Here is a 12,803-nt window from a genome sequence, read left to right on the forward strand (position 1 = left end):
AAACAAAAAAAACCAAAAACATCACACGTATCAATTCATCCATCTGATTGTATTTTTTTTTAATTGATCGTGTTTCTCTTTCATTGATGTTGCTTCATTCCAGTTTAAATCCTGTTTCATTATCATGAAACAAGGAGGTTTGACAATATTGCGCTGGCTGAAAGGTTTACATTTTACATCAACCAGTCGCAGGACACAACTAGATAAATAAGCATTTGCAATCACATTCTGGAATCAAAATTCTGAGTCAGCATTTGTTTTAACGGCCGATTCGCATCTATATTTGAGTCACCACCTATTCATGCACAGCCCTGGTGGGCAGAGCATGTGTCCACTAAAAAGACACCAGGGCTCAGTGAGAGTTTAGGAGATGGTTAAATTGTCACAGATGGCAAAACTTTGAATACAGCACATGAAAGTCGCATTCCATGCCTAGTCAGAGGTCATGGAGCCGACATGCTGCACAGTCCTACAAAGAAAATGAGGTGTTGTCATTCAAGTCAATATCGACTAATCATCTAAAATTGTGATTTGTGTGTTAGATTTTTTTTTCCCTTTTTATTCCTACTATTAGGCTATTACTGGCAGCACAATGGTCTAGTGCACAGTGCATCTCTGCCTTTCAATTGACATATTCTGGGATTAAAGCTATTTTTAAATGATGTGCATTTATCCTTCCTAATGGGACAGCAATTGAAATACTTCAAACTCGAGTGTTTATCACAATAATGTTTTACTTCAGTAAAACTTTAACTTTAGTAACTGTTTATTTATTTATTCATTTATTTATTTATTTATTTATTTATGACACGCAGTACTCATATTACATTTTGTATTATTATTTTATACTAGCATCATGGACGGGGAACCAATTGGTCCAACTCCAAGTTTGAAAAGTGACAATACTTAATAGTTTAATTTATGTTTTGTCACGTTAATGATGGACTGAGTTAACATTTTGTATGCTGAATCAACAAAATGCAAAGTGTGTACTTTTTATTGAGTGCAACTGATTATCATTATTATTAAATCTTTTTTTTAAATAAAAATTAATATGTAAAATAGACAAAAAGCTGCAAAACCCCTGATAATTTTACAATAGCTTCTGTATTTTACTATCATTCAAATACAGTCATTAACTTTTTTCCCTTCCTGTTGTCATGTGTAGTGATAGACAGCTGACAGTACAATGCATAATATAATATTTTTTATTTTTATTTTTAAAAATGAGCACACTCTGCTATTGTATACGGTGACATTGAACAAGCTGCGAAGCCTCAGACGGGCGCGCTTTGTTTCCAGCATGAACATTTTTTATTTTTTTTCATCTGGCCGTCAGGGTGAATTATTTGAGGCAGCGTTCTATGATGCAAATCGGGCCACATTTGAAAGGTGGACCTTGGTTGCATTAATTGAATCGTGGATTCCGATGTGCAGATGCACTCACGCATAATTCAGAAGTGCAACCTTCAGTTCAGATGCCCAATTGTCAAAGGTATCCAAAAAGTTGAAAAAAATAAATAAATAAATAAAAGTGTATGTGAATGAGGCAGGACTGAATGCTTTGCTGATTACAGAGTCAAATGTGCTAATAGATAAACAATTTGGAGCTCAACAAAACAATTTCTGGGATCGAGATGTCCATTTAGTGATTACTACTTTACTTTCTTTTTGATTATCATCACAAAAAGTGACCTCAAAACTCTAAGGCAGACATGCTAACTACTTCATTGCTGCCCTATTTTTAATTTGTTTTACTAAAAGGGGAAGTCAACCACAAAATTTTCTTCACAATAATATATTCTATGCTCCCCCACTAGTGTAAATATGGTATTAAATTTAAAATTGCATCTGTGAAATATGAATTAAGCAGCAAAATGCACCCGTTTTTAATCCATTTTAGGAGTCGGCCATTTTGCCACTTGCTGTTGACTGAAGATGACACCACTCAGGGCTGCTCAGGACTCGGGTAACGACCAATCATGCCGCAATTATTTTCAGAATTTGGTCATGTGACCTTTGCAAGTTGAGGAATCATTGGTCATTATTTGAGTCTCGAGAAACTGTGATGTCATTATAAGTCGACAGCAAGTGGCAAAATGGCCTCCCCTCAGATGCATAAAAACAGGTGGATTTTGCGGCTTAATTCATATTGCACAAACACAATATTAATCAGAATACTAAGTTTAGACTCTTGGTGATGCATAGAACATATATATTATTGTAAAGAAAATGTTTTGGTTGACTTCCTCTTCAAGTATAGAAAACGGACAGCTGCATAGTATTCATATTTAGACTTATATGAGCGCTAAAAATGTTGAAAATGTGTTCACCTTCAGAGCTTCCATTGCTCATCCCTTTGGCCATTGTATGGAAAAAAAAGAAAATGTTAATAACAGTGCCAATTTTCCAAACACTCTCCCTAATTTGGGGATCCTGACAAATTGGCGTTGCTGACAAAATGTCATCCGTCTTGAAGCCTAATCGAGTTATTATATCAACAAATGTCCCATAAGGGGCTCGAAAGGGTGACACTTCTAAAAAGACATCACATTTCTAGCAGCGGGACACTTGGAAGGTCGTCCAGGGATGTTTGAAAGCAAGTGACCCCCCCAGTGGGGGATCCCTCTAATGGTGAGTCCAAACTCCTTGTCCCAGGCACTGGACATAGCCATGAGGTTAGCATGCGGAATGTACATGAGTTAGCGCTACATAGACAGGCACATGCACACACACAATGGGCCTTCCCAGCACAATGCGCATCTTGCAGAGGGGACAGAGCTGACTGAAGGACCACTGTGGTGGTGTGAGGCGACATGGGTCAGGGTTGAAGAGGCTCATGTACTGTTAATGTGAGGCCATGCTCATAAATCACCATTGACAGCATGCATTTCTGATGGACACCACACTGGTGCTATGGTGACATTAGTTGCCTTTGTGCGCTCAGGAATGTTCAAAATGATGAAGTCCAATCAACAAAGGAGGAACATAGGAATTATTTAATCTGGGTCAAAGGTGGAAAGTGCTCCCTTAGCTATGCATGTCTGGATAATGCATTTGAGAATGTAAACAACACCGAGGAAATGGAGAACGGCCATTTTTTTAAGGAATTTGAAAATGTTCATTATACAATTCCCACCAGGTGGTGATCAGTTGTAATCTGGAAAGCCACACCGACTTGAAAGAAATAAAGTGGGTCTGGACAGACCGCCATTGACCGCTGTTCGGCCTGGTTCAAAACGAACCGTGCAATCAAATTTGTTTATTTGCTGTGACGTATGCTTAGTGAGAAATGTCACTCTTTGGCGGCGGGAGTCCATCCTCATAATATTCCAAATAGTTCGAGGGGGAGATGATAGTTTGTTTCATCCAACATTAAACTCCGTTTTAAATGATCAGAAACACACAGTCATTAAAACTCCAGCAGCATTTATTTCAAAAGATGGTGTGTCAAAATACTCAACAAAAATATAAACACAACACTATTATTTTTGCTCCCATCTTTTATTAGATGAACCCAAACATCTAAAACTTCTTCCACATAAACAATAACACATTTTCTCTCAAATGTTCACAAACCAGTCTAAATCTGTGACAGTGAGCACTTCTCCTTTGCCGAGATAATCCATCCCACCTCACAGTTGTGTCAAATCAAGATTCTGATTAGACACCATGATTAGTGCACAGGTGTTAGACTGCCCTTAGACTGCCCACAATAAAAGGCCACTGAAAGGTGTTTCATTGGGGCGTGTCTGGGTGCCAGAACTGACTTTTTCGGCAAAGGAGAAGTGCTCACTGTCACAGATTTAGATTAGTTTGTGAACTATATTTGAGAGAAATGGTGATATTGTCTAACTGAAAGAAGAAGTTTTAGATCTTTGCGTTCATTTAAAAAAATGGGAGCAAAAACAGAAGAGTTGCGTTTATATTTTTGTTGAGTGTATATCAGTCAGGAGATTTGAAGCCGCTGACGGCCATCTTACGTTACCACTTGCTAAGGCCGCATTACTTGAAAATAATTTCTACGATGCTTTTTCTCATTATTTTCTGTTCATTTGATAAATTATTGTAATTAACGGTATTGCTAAAATACTTTGTGAACAATTTTACATTTATTAACATTGTTTCATTTTTAACCTAATCTATAGAACATCTGGCTCTCTATCCATTTTTAAAACTCAAATGTGGGCCATGAAATGTAAATGTTGAAAGGTAGCATGGACTTTTTGCCTATCTATATTTATATCCCCCTGAGAGGAGGCAATAATATTTCCGAGATGTTTGTCTTTCTTCGGTTCTTGTGTCCTACTCGTGTGTTTATGCTGATCCTCCATGAGAGCCAGCATTCCCTCCATGCACAAGGCTGTCCAGATAAGCAGATAGGGGTGAGGTCTGGCTCAGCGGAGATGCAAATGTTTGACAAGCTCTTTCACCATCTGAGTTATCTATCTCGTGTATGTTCACCCGTACACACGCACAAACACACTTGGGATTCATAAACCCGCATCAACAATGACGGGTTGCCATCAAAGCTTTTTTTTTTTTTTTTTTTTTTTTTTAAGTTTTCACAAGATTTTAATCCCGCTCAAGTGCTGAGAGCTGGCAAAGTGCACATGCTATGCTCGTTAGTCCCTCCATTAATTGAATTAGCCATTTGTGAAAAGTGCACTGAATTAGCCTCTCCGCTCTGCTACCTCTCAATGTTAAGCGTTTATTAGTAGCGTGTTGTTTCTTTGTGTCTGTGTGTCTGCGAGGACGAAAAGCAAAAAGACAGGTACAGAGCAACCCGCGAGGAGGTGGGGGTTCAACTTTGACCTTTCCGCGGCGAGTGACGTAGGTCTATGCAGCAAGACAATACTTTCAGCACGCAGCCTTCGCTGGCTGCCTGCTGCTCGCCACAATCAAGCCCTTTGGCGAGGGCTCTGCGGGCAGAAAGCCCCCCTGGAGTGCTGACTGCTACCCGGGGGTCTTTCAGTGCTTTGGCTCCTCTTGAGTTCACCGAGCGAGGCAAGAAAAACTCAATAACAGAGACGCCCCAAGGGGAACAATGCGCTATAGAGGGCATCTTAACCCGCAACAAACTGTGTCAACATGTGTTGGGAGCGCATGGAAAGACAGACACAGAGTCCGCCAAGGACAGAAAGGACCGTTTCCACTGAAAGGGCTACAGTGTTGTTTTGTTGCATACGAGAGGGATTTGGGCTCTTTTCAAGTATTTTGAGGGCAACAGATAAAGTAAAGCGTCGAGAGCAGGGCCTTTCTTCCCCCGGCACGCTCTTTTGGAGGGGTGAAGAAGATTATTGTCGTACACGGCGAGAAATAAAGCCGGCATCAGGAGTGTGGCCCGGGTTGAGAGAGCGAAGGCTAGATGTTACCATGAGGGCTGACCACGGACACACGCGGCGCGGCGTGTGCGTCGGCGTGTGTGGCCCAGACACGTGCGACTGTATTAAAATCCTTCCTGTGTCCAGCTTGTGTGCGCTCCTCTCGTGTGTATATAAAGGATCTGTTCATCTTTCAGTTCCAGTACTCGGATGCATCCAGTCGTGAAAAGGCTTCATTCACCACTTCCCTGCAGTCATGTTAGCCACCACTCCAATTGAACAGTTTAGCACCAATTGGGCCTAAGTGGGAGCGTGTGGGAGTCCAGGTGCTTATCATTATGCTTTCTGAGGGCACGGGGAGGGAACCATTTGCAAAAACAAACCATCGTCTGTGTCATCACAAAAATATACAGCTCTTAGTATTGAATCCTAATGCACCAGTCTTACATTCTTTTCTACAGTTTCCAGCTTTAGCATAAAGTTGAAGTCAACTTCCACAATTCTCAAAAATATTAGAAAAATTGTCCAACAAAAGGTTAGGTTTGTTTTTAGTGAAGTACATTTTACACTAAGGTAATAAATCAACAACACATGCAATAATAGACTCAATTGAAACAATAACAGATGCAAGAGACAATAAATAGTATGCAATTGGCATATTCACTGACTTGGGAAAAAACTTTTGACACCATTAATCATGACTATATTACTAAGTTATATAAAATTGGTATCAACTTATTTGAATATGAGGACACAATTTGTGCTGATTGAACTTGTGGTTTCCCCTAGGGGCCGGTATTGGGACCCAAATCATTCATTGCAGTGTTCCCTCGCTATGACACTGGTCACGTTTCACGGCCTTACTATTTCATTGATTTTCTGGGGGGGTGGAATTTTGTATGCTTTTTTTTTTTTTTTTTTTTTTTTTTAAACAGTATTCTACTTATATTTATTAAATTTAAAACAGTACCCACAGCCTCAGCTTATGAATATTATGCCCCCCACCCCCCCACCCCAAAAAAGAGATGTTGTGATGTGGCACTGTGACGTTAACGTCCAAAAAAACAAAACAAAACACAACTTATAACAAGTGGCAATGTACAGTATATGGTGATAATGGAATTGCACTGCTTTGAATGTGTGTATTCTTACTTTTGGCGTTGTCTCTTCACACCTGTTGTTGAGCGTGCTTCTTTTGGAATAAGTGATGAAAAAAAAAGCTAAATGTGCAAAGTAAAAAGATTACATTGGTGCCATCTTGTGGCATCTTGGTACCAACGACCCACATTAACGCGAGGAAAGTAGCTTTATTTAGTCAGGCCAGAGCCCTGTCTGATAAAAAAAAAAAAAAAAAAAAGTAGTGTGTATGTTTTTAACCTTATTTGGCAGGTGTGTTAATTACTTGTGATTTGAGACAGAGCTTGACTCCCCAAACACTTTTACAAGCAAGTTTTGACATCCAGTATTGCCTTAGCTGCTTAGTTCTGAGGGATAAATCTACTATCTGTCATCATTACTTGGTCTTAGTCGAGTTGTACACTCCACTGACTGCTCTCGCTTGACATTAGTTCCTTTTTCCAGATTATGAAAATATTGTGTTACCATTAAGCTATTTTAACCGAGTATCCAGTTTCTAGTGGCAATGAAGTAGCCCCGCAGCATTTGATGACATGAAAGGGGGAAAAAAAACGCTAATGACAAACAAAGACAGTCTGTGGCCGAGTGTATCATCACAGATGAAATTCCTCCACTAAAACCACATCCTGAATATTTACCGCCTCGACAGGCGACCGGGGCCCGCTCGTGCTTCCCGTTGGACGTTTTTGGAGGCGACACAAATAGACGCGTTCATTACTGGGATCAAAGAAGACATTCCGTGGGTGTCGGAACAGCTGGAGCTTTCAGTTTCTACACTCAGCATCTTTACTGACCACTTTGAACAGCCTACAGTTCAATCCACTAATATGGTGGTTTAGCAAAGATGTGTCAAGGTCTGCGGGTGGTTGTGGACCCAAGCGCAGGGAAGCAGAGCGAGGCGTGGCAGGTGTGCTCTTAATCATAATTTAATTTAAACAAAAAGCAAACGAAGTACAACACAAGATACAAAGTACAATTGTATTTCGCAACTATACTATTTGAGAGAACTGTGCCACTTGAGCAATGCAAAAAGTGTAAATCCAGACTTAACAAAGCTTCATTCAGTGTTAATTTCCTGGCACTTGATACTGAAAAAAGAGGGAATATGTTTTTTGTGTAAAGGTGGGACCATCCTGTTTCCGCTCCTGCAAGCAAAAGGAGGACTAAGCTCAAAAGAGAGAAAGAATTGCATAAGAAAAGACTCCTTTAAGCGGTAGTGAGGGAGCAAATACTGCTAGTGAGCATCTTTTGATTGTCAGTGATCCGCTCTGTAATATTTAACAGACGTGACAAGACATGATTTAAAAAAAAAAAAAAATTGTAACACGATATGCAAGGATGCCTTGAGAAACGAGTTAGCAATTTGAGAGATTTTTAGAGCTACAAGCTGATTTTTTTTTTGCCTAAATTTGTGAGCAAAAATTTGAGGTACCAGCACTTTATAGTGGCAGTGAAGTAAGCACAATTCACTCCACAACAACCAGACATTTGGCACATTATAGTAAACAATTCTTCAGAAAAGAAACTTAAATCTGTTTATTTCTACTGTGAAACATAGGCACGTATAGCCCATTTCTGGGTGTGCTGAGGTAACCCTAAAGTAAATCCAAGCATCCCCAAAATTTATTTACTACGTGTGCAAGCTAGAGAGGTGTTAAAACCATACAGCCCTTATTATAAATGTAATATTTTATCCACAAAATACAGTCCTTTTGCCTAAAAAATGACTTGATCCACCCAATCCCTCCCACCTTTCTCGACTGAGCCACGAGCCAAGCGCAAATCTGCAGTCTTCCAGTCACATGGAGAATTTTGAGTGGGTAGCCTTACTTTACCTACACAAGGATATGTTGCAAATCTCCCAAATTTAATCACTAAGTATCAACACATTATCATTACCAGGCCATGACCAGAAAACACATACTTTATAGAAGGCTGGAACGGATTAATGGCTTTTCTATTTTTTTCAATGGCTAAAGATGATTTGCGATACAAGTGTTTTGAGTTTTGAGCATGGTCACGGAACGGGTTAAACTGATATCCAGGCACCGCTGTCCATAAAAAAAAAAAAAGTGCATATGGTCTCTCATATCACGGATTTCCATCTACTGTATTGCGTGTTGGTCTGGAACGTATCCGCCGAGATAAATGGGGGCTCACTGTATTGTGTTTGATAACCCCCCTGAGGATGTGACACACACACACTCCCACAGAGGAAGTCTGAATCAGTCGGCCCTCCGCACACACTTAACCATTCAGGAAAAAGTCAGACCGCAGCGTGCATGAGCTCAACACCACATTAAACATCGTCGGATGGCGTGCTAATACAACAGACTTGTGTCTGGGACAAGATGCTGCAATAAAAGGTCGCTTAAGCAACAACACAAATTAGGTGGTTGTGATGATGGTAAACACCAGACTACATACGTGCATAAAAAGTCAGTAAATGGGTGTGCTGCAGCCGACCTCTCCCTCACCTCCTTTTTCCAGGCAGCCTTGTGGTTTAGCATGGCCACGCACACGCGCTGCTTCTACACCACAAGGGCCCACCTTGACGCACATGTTCTCCGGCTGACAGGCACCTGGGAGCAGCTGCTGGCCCGTAAAGCACAAACGGCGTCAGGGCCCATCAAAACCCCATCATGGGCAGCCATCTTTCTTCCCTTCCTTGCAAAAAAAGAATGAACAACATCCTTCCATTTATTGGCCCTTTTTACCTCAAAGTCACGGCACGCTTTTGCACATGGACACGCAGCATTTGAATGTTCTCACACACACTCCAGACCACAAACACACATACCCTCAGGTGAGTCAAACACACTCTTCTTTTTTCCTTCTGTTTGCTTTCCCAGAAGCAGACAGCAACCCTTGTGTGTGTGTTGAGGCTCTTTATCAGGACTAGCATCAGCATGAGGATGCTATGTTCATACTCATCATTGTGTGGGAACAGTCCCTCACCCCTCCCACCCTTCTCCCTGCAGATGACCCAAGTGTCAATTATCTTCAAAGGACAATGGTGCCTTGGTCAGTCAATTTTGACGCAATTTGAACAAATTAGTGGAGCAACACATGTTGACAGACAGTATAACAGTAGCCTACTCACAGGCATATATATTTTTAAATCATTTGTTAGAAATGACTAATGGTAATAATACGGCTTACTGAGTAATTTGGAAACTTTTTGTGTCTTTGTACACACACGCACCAGAAGGAGCAGCACAATGACCAATAGAGTGAAGCAAAAAATAAAAATAAAAAATGCAGTGAAAGCTGTTTCAGTCTTTACATTCTATTTCATTATGTAACTATTGTACTGTATATTTTGATAACATACAACAATATTGAGTGCTATATTTTTGTAATACAAACAAACAAACAAGCAGACAAACAAACAAGCAGACAAACAAACAAACAAACAAACAAACAAACAAACAAACAAACTCAACTCAACTTTATTTATAAAGCGCTTTAAGAACAGGCGTTGCTAAGTGCTGTACATAAACATCAGTTTTGCAGTAAACAAGAACAAAGCAAACATTTTGAAGTGTGAATAAAGGTTTTTTTTTTTTTTTTTTTTTTTTTTTTTTTTTTTACAAGTAAATACATTATACATCAGTGAACAAATAAGAAGTAGTGAATAAAAAGATAAATAAATGCATAAATAAGTAGACTAAACCACAAAACACCAAGAACAAGTTTGTGTATTGCAAAGATGTGCAATAATGGAATTGTATGCTTTTATCTGACTTTGACCAATCAGATGCAACCTTCATTTCATTTTATTTTGTTCATTTATTTCAGGCAATAATCAACATTAACAATATATAAATTTTTCTATACAGATTTTTCTAAACCTCGCCTGAAAAGGAGTGGGAGGAAGAAAAACCTATTAAGTCCCACCCCCAATGTCATTAATATCAAAAACAAATTTAGCTACTTTCCTACAAACTTGCACTAACAACACTAACCAACAGCGTAATAATGCTGAAAAACTGTGTTTACAAACAATGTGTTAATTAACTAACATGACATTAAATGACCTTTAATGACCTAACCTTAAATGAGCATTACCATCCAATTGATGAAGAGTGGCATTATAATTACAAAATAACAAAAAATCGTTACACTTTTGCAATTAATTAGCCAAGAAAACAATGAGTGTACTTATTTTGCTGCGTAAAAAAAGTTTCATTAAATAATGAAAATGTCTTTTCTTTAGATTTTTGTCAAATATTGTAATAATAATGATATTACAATGGGTAAGTCAAAGATACGCGCAATCACCCGGCGGCTTCCCACGTCTTGACAAATTTCTTATCGCTAATGCTCCTCCACATGCTACCACCGACCACTACCTCCTCTCATCAAAGCTACTGTTGCCATCTACTGGCAATCACACCTCATTATAATCATTTTTACGCCCAATACTTGCTTGGGACTTGCATGACGTCGTTCAATGTCCAGTGCATTAAAATAAATAAGCAAATAAATAAATAAATAAATAAATAAATAAACTAATTCGTGGATGGCACTGAGCGGTTAGATTAAAAACCCGAGTTGATTCATGGATGGCAATGAATGAGTTAAGGACCTTGCTTAGGGCAGAAAAATGTTCCCACATAGCTGGAAGAATAAAATGATCCAAAATGTCTGGGTGAGATAAAGAATTAAGACACAGGGGAGACTCAAAACCTGATTTGATGATGATTAAATAGTTAATATGTGTGTATATAAGCTTGTTACCACACTGTGACATGTTCAGCAGCTCAGCTGGATGTTGGCCATCCACAAGTGAATGTTAGCGACAAGTGAAGATTGACTGCCTCTCAGTCAGGGTCCATGTAATGTGGGAGTGAGAGGCAGATTGAGAAAGTATGTGTTGGATTGCGAGTGTGCGTGTCAGTGACAGCGCATCTGTTTGCACACTACTATTGACTACTGGCCTGCTTTAAAAACTCAAGCGTTCTACATTGTACTAGTATGTGTGAGATTCTTTCTGAATGTTACAGTTGTCATGGAAGTTGTCAAAGAACTTTGGGTTGGAGCAGATGTACTTAATGCCTAATTGTTACGGGCCATGTTTCTCTTGACCAAAACTGGCAGTCATCGTTGCTCATGCACAATCACTGAGACCATGATAATAAATTGGAGAAGGGCATTCTGCTTCCAAATGCAGTAGAGTAGGAGAACATTGAATTTTATTATACTGGCAGTCCCACGACCCTTGTGAGGAGCAAGTGGTTACGATAATGGATGGATATACTGACAGTCGCACAGTTTCAGGGAAATGTGTGCCTTTAAAGTCACACATACAATCATATGGTCTTCCACTATATGACAGAAGTAGAGTTCAGAAAGTCAACTTAAATATAATGTTGATGTATTTAGTGACTTTTACAACCAATCCAGAAACTATTTAAAAAAGAGAGAGAGAGAGAGAGAGAGAGAGAGAGAGAGAGAGAGAGAGAGAGAGAGAGAGAGAGAGAGAGAGAGAGAGAGAGAGAGAGAGAGAGAGAGAGAGAGAGAGAGAGAGAGAGAGAGATTTGCGTCAATACCAATAGAGGTCCTCATAGCCTCTTTGCAACATTCTTTCCTGCACAGTGGAGGGAAGAGAATTTTTCCTAGTTGTCAGCACACTTTAAAAATATAGAGACCAAGCATATGGAGTTTTTTTGTTTTTGTTTTTTTAATTGTGTGAATGATGAAATTGTGATGTTAATATGTGGAGATGTTGCATTTTGAATTGACTGAATTCTTTTCACCAATTTTATTTTCTAATACATTCAGCATTATACATTATACCACTACTTAGAGGCGTGTGAAGCTCACTAGATGACCAGGGTGAACGGCTTTTTTCGATGCCCTCGAAAGTTATTTTGTCAACAATCGAGTTTAGGCTTGTAATGTAGGTGGGACATCGCCGAAGCCGCTATACGCAACGAGACCGAGATAACCGTTTCGTCGGTCAATGTCCCCGTGTTCTGACTTCTGACACTGCCGCTATCACGCAGTTAGCGTGAGGCTAGAGAAAGCAAAGTCAAGCAACCCGGCATAATGGTTGTTCACGCTTCAAAATAAACACCTAACAAGACTGTACATAGACATCAATGTCTTAATAGTCTGTTATCCTCAAGTTAGGAAGTAATTGTTGTAGCTGTTGACTGACTTTTTGACTGGCAATCCTGCCTACAGTAACGCCAAAGCTGAGGCAACCAAATCTGAATCTGAATCAACCGACATGCAGATCACTATTTAAAGTTCACATGTACACTTATGTGCACCCTTCCTGTATAGTATATCCACTTTTTTACTCGTTTTGCAACATGTTGTGTTATAAGATTT

Source organism: Festucalex cinctus, chromosome 10 (genome assembly GCF_051991245.1).
Source record: "Festucalex cinctus isolate MCC-2025b chromosome 10, RoL_Fcin_1.0, whole genome shotgun sequence".
Classification (NCBI taxonomy): Eukaryota; Metazoa; Chordata; class Actinopteri; order Syngnathiformes; family Syngnathidae; genus Festucalex; species Festucalex cinctus.